Source organism: Callospermophilus lateralis, chromosome 11, assembly GCF_048772815.1.
Source record: "Callospermophilus lateralis isolate mCalLat2 chromosome 11, mCalLat2.hap1, whole genome shotgun sequence".
NCBI lineage: Eukaryota > Metazoa > Chordata > Mammalia > Rodentia > Sciuridae > Callospermophilus > Callospermophilus lateralis.
The window spans coordinates 13144796-13154851 of NC_135315.1; the positions used below are offsets into that span (position 1 = coordinate 13144796).

Sequence of the window (10056 nt, forward strand, 5' to 3'; positions counted from 1 at the left end):
CTGCGTTTCCTTTCCTCTCTGGGTGTCTCCTCCTCACCCTCCCTTGGTGGCTGCAGAGTGTCCCATAGCTTACATTTTCCTGACTGGATCCCCATGGTGTTGATGAATATTTTCTTCTGTTCCTTCTATGTCCTCTGAAGTGGTGGGTGGCTCTAGAGGCTCAATTGGAAGCAGGTCTGATCTACTGTCAATAAAACTTCAGGAGACCTGTGGCATCTTTTGTAAAGTTAGTGATCATTGACGTCCTGGCCCAGGTTCATTGTTTTACTTGTGTTTGCAAAAGATGTTGTTCTGATACCATTCATTCCTCGTTTTTGAGTGGAATTCTACTGTGAGAAACTTCCCCTCGCCCCATCTCTGGCTTCTGCACCTCAGTCCTCATTCTGTTCTGTAGCTGCTTGTGCCCTGTGGGATAGACTCCCCCAGTGACCAGCGGATGGACATTTGGGCTGTTTCCAGCAACATCCACTAGTCAAATTTTGCCGGCCCTCCCCCAGAAGACATTCTTTGATCTTGTTTTCATTTTCTGACACAAATTTCCAAGTTGCGACTATCCTGTTGGTCTTTCGAGCCCTGTGCTTTCTCTCTGATCCAAGGATGTTCCACATCCACATTGCAAGTTCTCCTCCAAGAAATCTGCCTGATGAAATGATTCAAGAAGGGCCACTTCTTTGCCAGGGTGGAAGAGGCTCAGAAGACCATTGCCAGGGAGGCTGAGCAGGTTTCAGCTTCTCCCCACCGCAGGGCAACATGGCCAGGAGCTAATGCCCTCCTCCTCTGCCCCCACACGCAGAAGGGCCTTTCCTAGAGCTCCCCCACCCTCCAGCTGTGAGTCACCAGCTTCCCAGCTTCAAACCCCACAGGAAAAATGCAAATGGATTCTGGTGACTAAGGAACTAAAGCCACCTCCGTGCGAGAGAGGATGTTATAATATCAGGCTGTCGCCAAATTAACATTATTAAACAAATGCACAAAAATAGCAGCCATAATTATTCCCATACAGTAGCGCTCTCTGGAGCTTTCAGTGCGTTTTTGTTCCCCCCCTAAACACAGGGCTGTCTTTGCTGCTGCTCCATTGGCCCTTCCTCCTTCCTCCTTTCTAAGACATTGCTGAGGAAGGTGGTCCCAAGCAAGCTCCCAGAACCTCTTTGTTTCCTTAGGGGAGAATGAAATGGTGGGAGCTAAGATTTCTTCAACGCCGACCAAGTACCAGATTCTTTGCAAAATGGAACTTGATTGAATCTTTAGAACAACCTAATGAAGGAAATGCTGCTATTCCCACTGGACAGATTAGCAAGCTGAGTCCAGGAGAGGTTATTTAACTTGCCTTAGAGTTACTGGTTTGAAGGCCTGTGTTTGATCAACCTGTGCCTTTGCCCTTGGCCCTCAGCAAATGTTCCTCTGATCAACATCCCTCAACCTCCTGCTGCTATAGAAAACTCTCAAATCAAAGCACAGATTGGGTATCCCCTATCTGAAATGCTTGGGAGCAGAAGTGTTAAGAATTGGGGTTTTGGGTGTTTTTTTTTTTTCAGGTTTTAAAATATTCACATGTATATAAAGAGATATGGGAGGGATAGGCTCCAAGTCTAAACATGAGATTCATTTGTTTTACATACACCTTATACACCTAGTCTTGGACGTAATTTTAGCTTTATGTGGTGTTGTTCTATTTTTCATTAACTTCTGTTCATCACCTTCAGCCTGGAATGTCAAGTGTGTCCCCCTGTCTCTTGGGGCCCTGGATGGCGGTCAGCCACACACCACACCTTCTGTGAGACATTCCTCACCCCCACTCCCAGTGCCATTTCTCCCCAGTGTGGCTTCCTGGGCTACACGATAGACGTAAGTAAATCCTTCCTCTTTTTCTTATTGCTGCTACCCACAGGGGTATGTGCTAGCTATTACACAGTAGAACAGAGAATAAGAAAAAACAAAATCGTGGATAATGCATGGAGGTCTTGGCCTGGGGTGGGCATCGGGAGGGACCTGGTTGAGAATCTGGCCTGCACAGGTGTCATTATGGTAACTTTGTGGTGATATAGGAATCTGGGCATGTGAAGAGAAAGTTACATTGCAGCCAAAAGGAACTGGGGGGCCTTTTCCCCCTGGGATGCTGAAAAAGCTGTGTGTCATGCACCTGTGTTTGCCCCATGAGGTCAGATGTAGAACTGTCCACCTGTGGCGTCATGTCAGTGCTCCAAGGCTTTTGGATTTGGGAACAGTTTGGGTTTGGGATTTACGTATTAGAGATGCCCGCCATACCTGCCCGCAGCACGATGATGGTTCAGGTTAGCTCTATTCCAGTGAGCTCCGTGTCTCCCTGCACCTTAGGCTGGGCAGTGAGCTGCACAGGACAGCAGAGCAGGGCTGGAGGAGGGAGGGGCCCAGGCAGAAGCTGGCTGCCTATCAAGCTGGTGCCGGGAAGGAGGTCCCAAGCAAGCTCCCAGAACCTCTCCGTTTCCAGGAGAGGTTATTTAACTTGGACACCAGGTCACAGCAAAGAAGCCAGAAGTCCTGGAAGGGGTGGCCCGAGCACAGATCTGATCATCTGTGCCAACCAGGCTGGCCAAGCTGGCCGCATCATCACTAGATCCCGCACACTGCCTCCTGCAGGCCCTGCTTCTCACCTGCCCTGCACATCACCCCCCTCCCTGACCCTCCATCTCCTCATAATGCCTGCCTCCACGACAGAGGCTGCAGACAGAAGACTTATACAAACCATGCACATAAAAGGTGGCATGTCCAATGGGCATGTCGGCATTGAGGGCCCTCCCAAGAGCCACAGTCTCAGTTGGAGCTGGACATGGAGACAACAGTGGGCAAACCCAGATCTGGCCCTGTTGTCCCCAAGGAGATCACAGTCAAGCAGAGAAGTGGTGATGATGATAAGGACAGTTATCACGATGTGGTGAAGCACCACTTGGCCCCCCTTCAATAAAGTCCCCTGTTCTGTCCCATCCCCCACACCCCACCCACCAAAGGGATGACCTTCCTCTATCAGCCCCTTTCTCTGGGAATCGCTTCAGCTGCAGAGAGCCACCTAGGGGTTGAGCCTGAACACCAGCTGGGCTCCTCCCTAGCCAGCTCCTTCCCACCGCCATTCCCCAAGGGCCTGGCTCCAGGACACCCTCCTACCAGCACTCCAACTCGTTCCCATTGTCTGTTTCCTGAGGAATCCCATCTACAACACATTATCACTGTAATTACATAATTGTTAATGAGATCACCAGGGTTGCTCGAACAGGCGACAGGAATTGCAGGCAGCCATAGAAGTGGACCGTGGAACACATCTTTAGCTTTCCTCGACCCGGTGGCCCTGCTCCCTGGCGACAGACCAAGGAATGGGCAAGGGACGCAGGCTGGGTGGATCACAGTCCATGTGCCTGGGTGCACATGCTGAGCCAGGCGTGGGCCAGGCCCCTGGTGAACATTATTGTACCTAACCATATAAACTATTCACTGTCTCACAGGAGGCTTAAAGGGGTGACTTGTCCAAGGGCACACAGCTAAAAAGTGGTGGAACTGGGATAAGTGACCAGCTCCATGTTTTTCACACTGGACTGTGAGGGATCCTTGGGCATCCCTAAGGGTCCATAGGAGAGGAGAGGGTGAAAGAGAGGCTGAGTGGGTGTCATTCCCCTATCCCCACCCCACTTCAACCGTGGCAGGTCAACCTGTACCAATTTTACCCATTAGGCACCCAAGGTCACCATCTCATACAGCCTGTGCCTGATGTCCCCAAAGTCACAGTGAATTTTATGCACAGGGGTGGCTGGAGTCAGGCAGTTCAAGTAACTAAACTTTTTTCTCTGCCTCAATTCTTTTTTTATCTTCTGGATTTGCTCTGCCCTGAAGAACTGCACCAAATAAACCAGCTTCACAGCTTCACATCTGAGAGAGGACCCGACCTCACTGACAGCAAAGTCAATGGCATCCGCCTCCCTCTGCACACTTCTGTAGGTGCCATCATTTCAAGACACCCTAGCCACTGGCCTCTGTGGAACCTCTAGACTGCAAGGTCTGTTTTTAAAATGTAGTTCCCAGAATGGGTTCAACTCCCAGGGACTACTGACTTTCCTTGGACATTGTGCATTTGTTCTATCTGTTGTTGTTTTTGTTGTTAAGAAAATGACATAGGGGGCTGGGGATGTAGCTCAGTTGGTAGAGCGCCTGCCTCGCATGCACAAGGCCCTGGGTTCAATCCCCAGCACCACACACACACATTAAAAAAAAAATGACATAAACTTGTAACCTAACATGCATGGGTGCTTTGAAAATTGGCTTTTTAGAGTTCAAAGTCAGTGCTTTACACTTACCTCTTCATCGAGTTACACATTTGTCTGCTCAACACAGAACTCGCACCTTCAAAGAATCTTTTTTTTTTTTTAATTCAAATGCATCTCCGATTTTATAAGGAGAAAAGCTAACTCTGCCCTCTGATGGCTAACTTGGTTTATTCTTCTTCCGCGTGTTTTCTTAGGATGGAGTTGGACAGATGGATTCCCTGCATTGTCTTGACCTAGTATCACACATGTTTTCTTTGGAATTATGCTCACCTGCTCGTGGAGATGCAGAGAAACCTGAGGTGGCTGGAGATGGCACTTTCAGGAGCCTGGCTCTTCAACTCCAGCCATCTACCTGCCACGGTGGCAGAGACACCTCTATCCATGAAGAGCCTCTGAAAGGACTCTAAACCAACCCAGTGCTTCATATTTTAATTTGAAACTCAGAGAAAAGTTGCAAATACCAAACAACTTTTTTCTGAACTAGAGGATCCCAAACTTAGGATAAATGGCTCCCTGGGGACCTCAGGAATTTTTTCACAGTGCTCCTAGGCCAAAAGAAACACCTTCTCCTTCTTTTTATTCGGTAGCTGGGTCTCCATGCCTCCATCTGCATTCTGTTCCGTAGCTGCAGAAGTCCTGTTGCATGGAGGCCCCAGTGGATGGACAGTTGGGTTGTTTCCAGCAACATCCGCGTGTGACATTTCACCAGCCCTTCCCCTAGAAGCCGCTCTTTGATCTTGTCTTCATCTCTGACACATATTCCCAGGTCATGAATATTCTTGTTATTCTTTCTGGGTCCTTTTGCATTCCCTCTGTTTCAAGGGCATTGAACAAACATACCATGAGACTCTCAGACATCTGCCTGATTAAATAGCTCAAGAATGGCCACTTCTTTGCCAGGTTTTGGAGAGACCTGGAGCAAGTCTAGAGCCATTCCTTGGCAGGCCTAGTAGTGGTGGTCTGACAGATGTTGCCATGTTTCCCTTGGACATTTAAAATATCCCTGGTACCCCTGGGAGGGCACTACAGCACTCAGGGGTACCTAGGAACACAGTCTGGGAACCATGGCCCTAGGCTAGTAAGTTGCCCACTTGATGTCCCATCATCTTGAACATCATTAGCCTGTATCTCCTGCAAGGAAGGGAGGCTCCTGCACAGCCCCACATGGTCACCTCCATCAGGATCCACAGTGAGGTATCTCCACCATCAAAGGCCACGCCAAAGGGCAGTACAGAGGCCCATGTAGGCTAGAGGAGTGGGTGACCAGGGCAACTAGTGTGATCCTTTGTGAAGTTTAAGGATGAAAGGGAGCTTCCCAGGTGGAAGGGCACATTCTAGGTCCACCACAGGACTTTGGGCATGTTTGGCAAGGCTGTTTGCTGAGGCTGAGCCCAGGGCCCACCTGAGACAGGAGCCTGGACATTGGAAACTTAGGTTGGAACTGTTCGCATCAGCTTTTGCACTGCTGTGACCAAAATTCCCAACAAGAACAACTTACAGGAGGAAAAGTTCATTTGGGGCTCACGGTTTCAGAGGTCTCAGTCCATAGATGGCTGACTCCATTGCTGTGGGCCCGAGGTGAGGCGGCCCGTCGTGGGGGAAGGGCCAGCAGAGGAAAGCTGCTCTGCTCATGGAGGGTCAGGAAGCAGGAGAAACTGAAGGGTAGGGGGCCACAGGGAAGATGCACCCTTCCAGGGCACACTCCCAATGACCCATCTCCTCCAGCCACACCCCACCTGCCTACAGTGACCGCCCAGTCAAAGGAGGATGGACCAGTCAGGTTACAGCTCTCAATCTAATCTCTCCACTTCTGAGCATTCCTGCATTCGCCTCTTATCCAAACCATAACAAGGCCAGAGACAAACGACCCTTGAACTCCATATTTTGGACTCTATTTTGGAGGCAGTGGGGAGCCAAGAGAGGTTTCAGACAAGCTGGTCAGCAGAGGGCAGATAAGCTGGGTCACTTATAAAAGTCTCCCGGGCAGCAGCACAAATAGAGGAGCCAGAGAGAAGCCCGACTGGGAGAGGAATTGCAGACTGCTCATGGGTGGAGCCCAGGTGGGGCTAGGGGCTGAGGGGTGACCCCCCAACAAGAGCCAAGTCCTGCTGACTCCTCTCCTCCAGCAGATCACAAAGAAGGAGACCGGCCTCTGCTTCACCTGCACCCGCCCCACAACTGGCCCCACAGCAAAAAGCATTTCACATACACTTAATGATCTTGTCACCGGAAAGGTTCCTTCCAAGTGGGTAGTGGGACCTCAACTTGGCCCCAGGCTGGCTCTTGACCTGTGCCACTGAAAAGACTTTCAGGACACAATGAAAGCAAGGTACAAGCAAAGAGTTATTAAAGGACAGCAAAACAAAGGTCAACAGACCCCCAGAGACAGTATGTGCAGCCCTGTCTCTCAGAGAAGAAGAGAGCTCACACGGAGCGGAGCTTTCTGACCATGTATAGGATTTTTCCGGAAAAAAAAAAAAGTGCAAGTTCTCAGGCCAGCTTTTGTGAAACTCAAACACCACATCAATCACTGGATATTCGGGGTTCAGGATGTTTCTTCCTAGGTAAGCGGTCTAGCCATAAATCAGTTGCGGCCCCATTGTGTAGGTCTTTGAATTTGGTGACATTTAAATTGATTACGCTTTTGTTCTGGTTGACCTGGTGCAAACAGACCCTGGAAGTTCTGTTCGTCTAACTACAGAGACACCATGGCTGGTCAATCTCATAGATCCGGGTCTCCATCCAGTGTCCCTGAGAATCCACCATCTCCACCTCGAGGTAGACACATCCAAACATACATTGGAGGAGCTGGCTGCAGCCTCGTGGGGGAGACCCGCTCCCGGGATGCAGCATGACATCTCCATTAAACCTGGAAGCTCCGAATTCAGATCCATTTCCAGGCTGTACCGTGTGGCTGCTTACCACACTCTCCCTTCCTCAGGAAAAAAAAATATACATAGCCAGAAGCACTCTGTGGATGTCACAGGGAGTGAATGAAGACACCCGCATAAAGTTCTTAGCCAGCGCCTGGGACAGAGTAAGGTTGTTATGGTTGGGACCTGGAGTGTTCCCCAAAGCTCTTGTACTGAGAGCATGGTTCCCAAGGTAGCAAGGTTCAGAGGTGGGCTTGCAGGCAGTGACTGAGTCACGGGGGCTCTGCAGAGTTGCCTCAGAGCCCCGCATCTGAGCCTAGCTGTGCTCATCATCAGGGAATTAATCCACTCATAGCTAAGGGACCACTGAGGAACGGGACCCAGTTGGGGGAAGTAGGTCACGGCCGGGGGAGGGGGGTGCCCTGGAAGGTCTTCCTTCAGTCCTTTTCTTTCTCCCCGCCATCCCCAGCTGCCGTGCACTGACAGCTTTCCTCTGCCACGCTCTTCCATCATGATGCCCTGAAGCCAGCCAACAACACACTGCATCCTCTGAAAGCAGGAGACGAAATAAATCTTTCCTCAAGTTATTGTCAGGCATTTTGGTCACGGTGACAAAAAAAAAAGCTAATTAATCCAAAGGGTAAAATAAATCCTGGCTGCCTGGCACAGCTGCACACACAGGTAATCCCAGCAACTCGGAAGGCTGAGGCAGGAGGGTTGCAAGTTCAAGGCCAGCTGGGCAACTTAGCAAGACCCGGTCTCAAAATAAAAAATCATAAGAACTAGTGATGTAGCTCAGTGATAAAGGGCCCTGAGTTCAATCTGCAACTTCTGGAGAGATCTGTATCCCAGTGAAGGAGTTTCTTTCCTCATAGACCAAGCCTAGGGCCGACAATTGGTGTAACTGGATTCTTCAGAAATAGATGTTGGTGGGATTTGGGGGCTTGGCTCTGCGAACTGAGGAGGCAAGGGATACAGTGGGTTCCCAGACTGCAGAATGGGGGGGAAGTGAGGAGGAAAGAAGGTTCCAGAAGGGAGGTTGGTGTCCATGGAGGATCCAGCAGAGTTGTGAACAGAAACTTTGACTCAAAGGTTTAGGCAAGCAACGAGACCAAAGAGGGGCCAAAGCACGGACTAGGAGTGCCACGCGGGACAGATGGTGTGGGGACACTGGGAGCAGTCGCAGAGCTGGCGGGGCAAAGGGCAGGAGGAAAAGGGGACAGCAGGAAACAGAGTCCCTGCCTTCTTCCATGCCAAGCCAGAAGCCAGGATGTCCTCAGGGGCACAGGGAGGGAACCAGAGGAGTCTCGGCCTGAGGTCCAGGCCGTGGGGATACACTGCAGCATCTGGGGAGACAAGGAAACGCCTTCCAGGGCATCTCACTCAGCTCCCAGGGGCAGGCAGGAGGGCAGCCGTGGGCCCACGTGGACAGGCATGGCAGGAAGGGGCACTCCCGCGCCATTTCTTAGCTGCGATCTTTGGAACACACTCTCCTGGGCGGGAAGGGGTTTCCTTTGGGGTAGTGGCCTGCAACGCACTGAGCGGCTGTGGCCCTGTGGAATTAATTCCAGGCTCAAGTCCTGACCCCCACCGTGAGGGTATGGAGAGGGGGGTTTGGGGAGGTGATGATGTCGTGAAAGAGCCTCCCATGAATGAAACTGGCGCCTTTTACGAAAGGAATCCCTGAGAGATCCCCTACCCTTCTTCTGCCACAGGAGGGTACAAAAGGAAGTCGGCTGTCCGCAACCTGCAAGGGCCCTCACGAGACCCCAACCACGCAGCACCTGATCTCAGAATTCCGGCCTCCAGAACTGTGGGAAATGAAGGCCTGTGTCTTATAGACCTTCCAGGCTACGATTCATTTTTGGGTTTTAGGTTTTTGCTTTTTGCAGTGTTGGGCATCAAACCCAGGGCCTTGTGCACGCTAGACAAGGGCTCTCCCACTGAGCTACACCCCCTGCCTAATGGCGCTTTTCACCAACCAAACTAAGGCAAGCCCAAAGATGATGAAAATGAGGGTTTTTTTTTTTTTAAGAAGCATCACCAAAAACCCACTGTGGTTAAATCACATTTACTAGGACAAGAAAATAGAGAGAAAGATAGCTGTAAAACACACACACACACACACACACACCCCAAATGCCAAGCTTCGGAATGCAGAGCAGGTGTTCCCCGCTGGGAGGATGGTGCAATCAGGAAACTCTAGCTGATAATTAAGCTGCAAACATGCACAGAGCTGCTTCTTTGGCCAGATAGCGTTGCAGATTGTTCCGAAATTCCATCGTCTCTAGCCAAGGAGAAGAAAAATGTAGGGAATCTAGCAATTACCTCTGAAAGATTTCATTGCCAAAGGTCTCTAACAAGGAGGACAGGCCAGGAAGGGAGAGCCAGGTCCCTCAGGGTGAGCTGGGTCTCTGAGGCTGCAGGAGAAGAGGCTGAGGGTGGGTAAGAGACCTAAGGGGGTCCCCTTTTCAGCTCTGGACCCCTGTTCTGAGAGTGCACTGCTCACTTCCACTGAAATTTCCTGTTTCTCTGTCTTTGACAATAAATTTCTAAAACAGCAAAATTCAACTTGTGAATTTAGGACCCATGACTAACTTTCCTGATTTAATAGAGGCACATCTGTAATTGACCTCAGGGGCCATTTAGGGAAGCAAGTGCCTCTCACCAGGACCCAGATAGTTGGCATGGAAACACCTAGTGTACAGATGCTGGTCTAGCAGGTTCTGGCAAGTTCTGGGCAGAGCACATCTACCCTGCTGTTCTGATGCAACCAACCATCTTGGTCCTCTGGATGCTCTGTCGGTGACTAAACAGCCAAATGACTTTGGCTCTCAGATATAGTCTACTAACAAGTTCTCAGACAACAAATAATGGGGTGCTAGACCTTAAGA

The 10056-nt window shown here is 50.4% G+C and overlaps 1 non-coding gene across 1 annotated transcript; it reads left to right on the forward strand.

Moving 5' to 3' along the window:
* The first annotated feature begins 4146 nt into the window (after positions 1-4146).
* Trnaa-cgc (transfer RNA alanine (anticodon CGC)) lies at positions 4147-4220 on the forward strand. Its single transcript has one exon. It is a non-coding gene; the product is annotated as a tRNA-Ala (tRNA).
* Positions 4221-10056: the final 5836 nt, after the last annotated feature.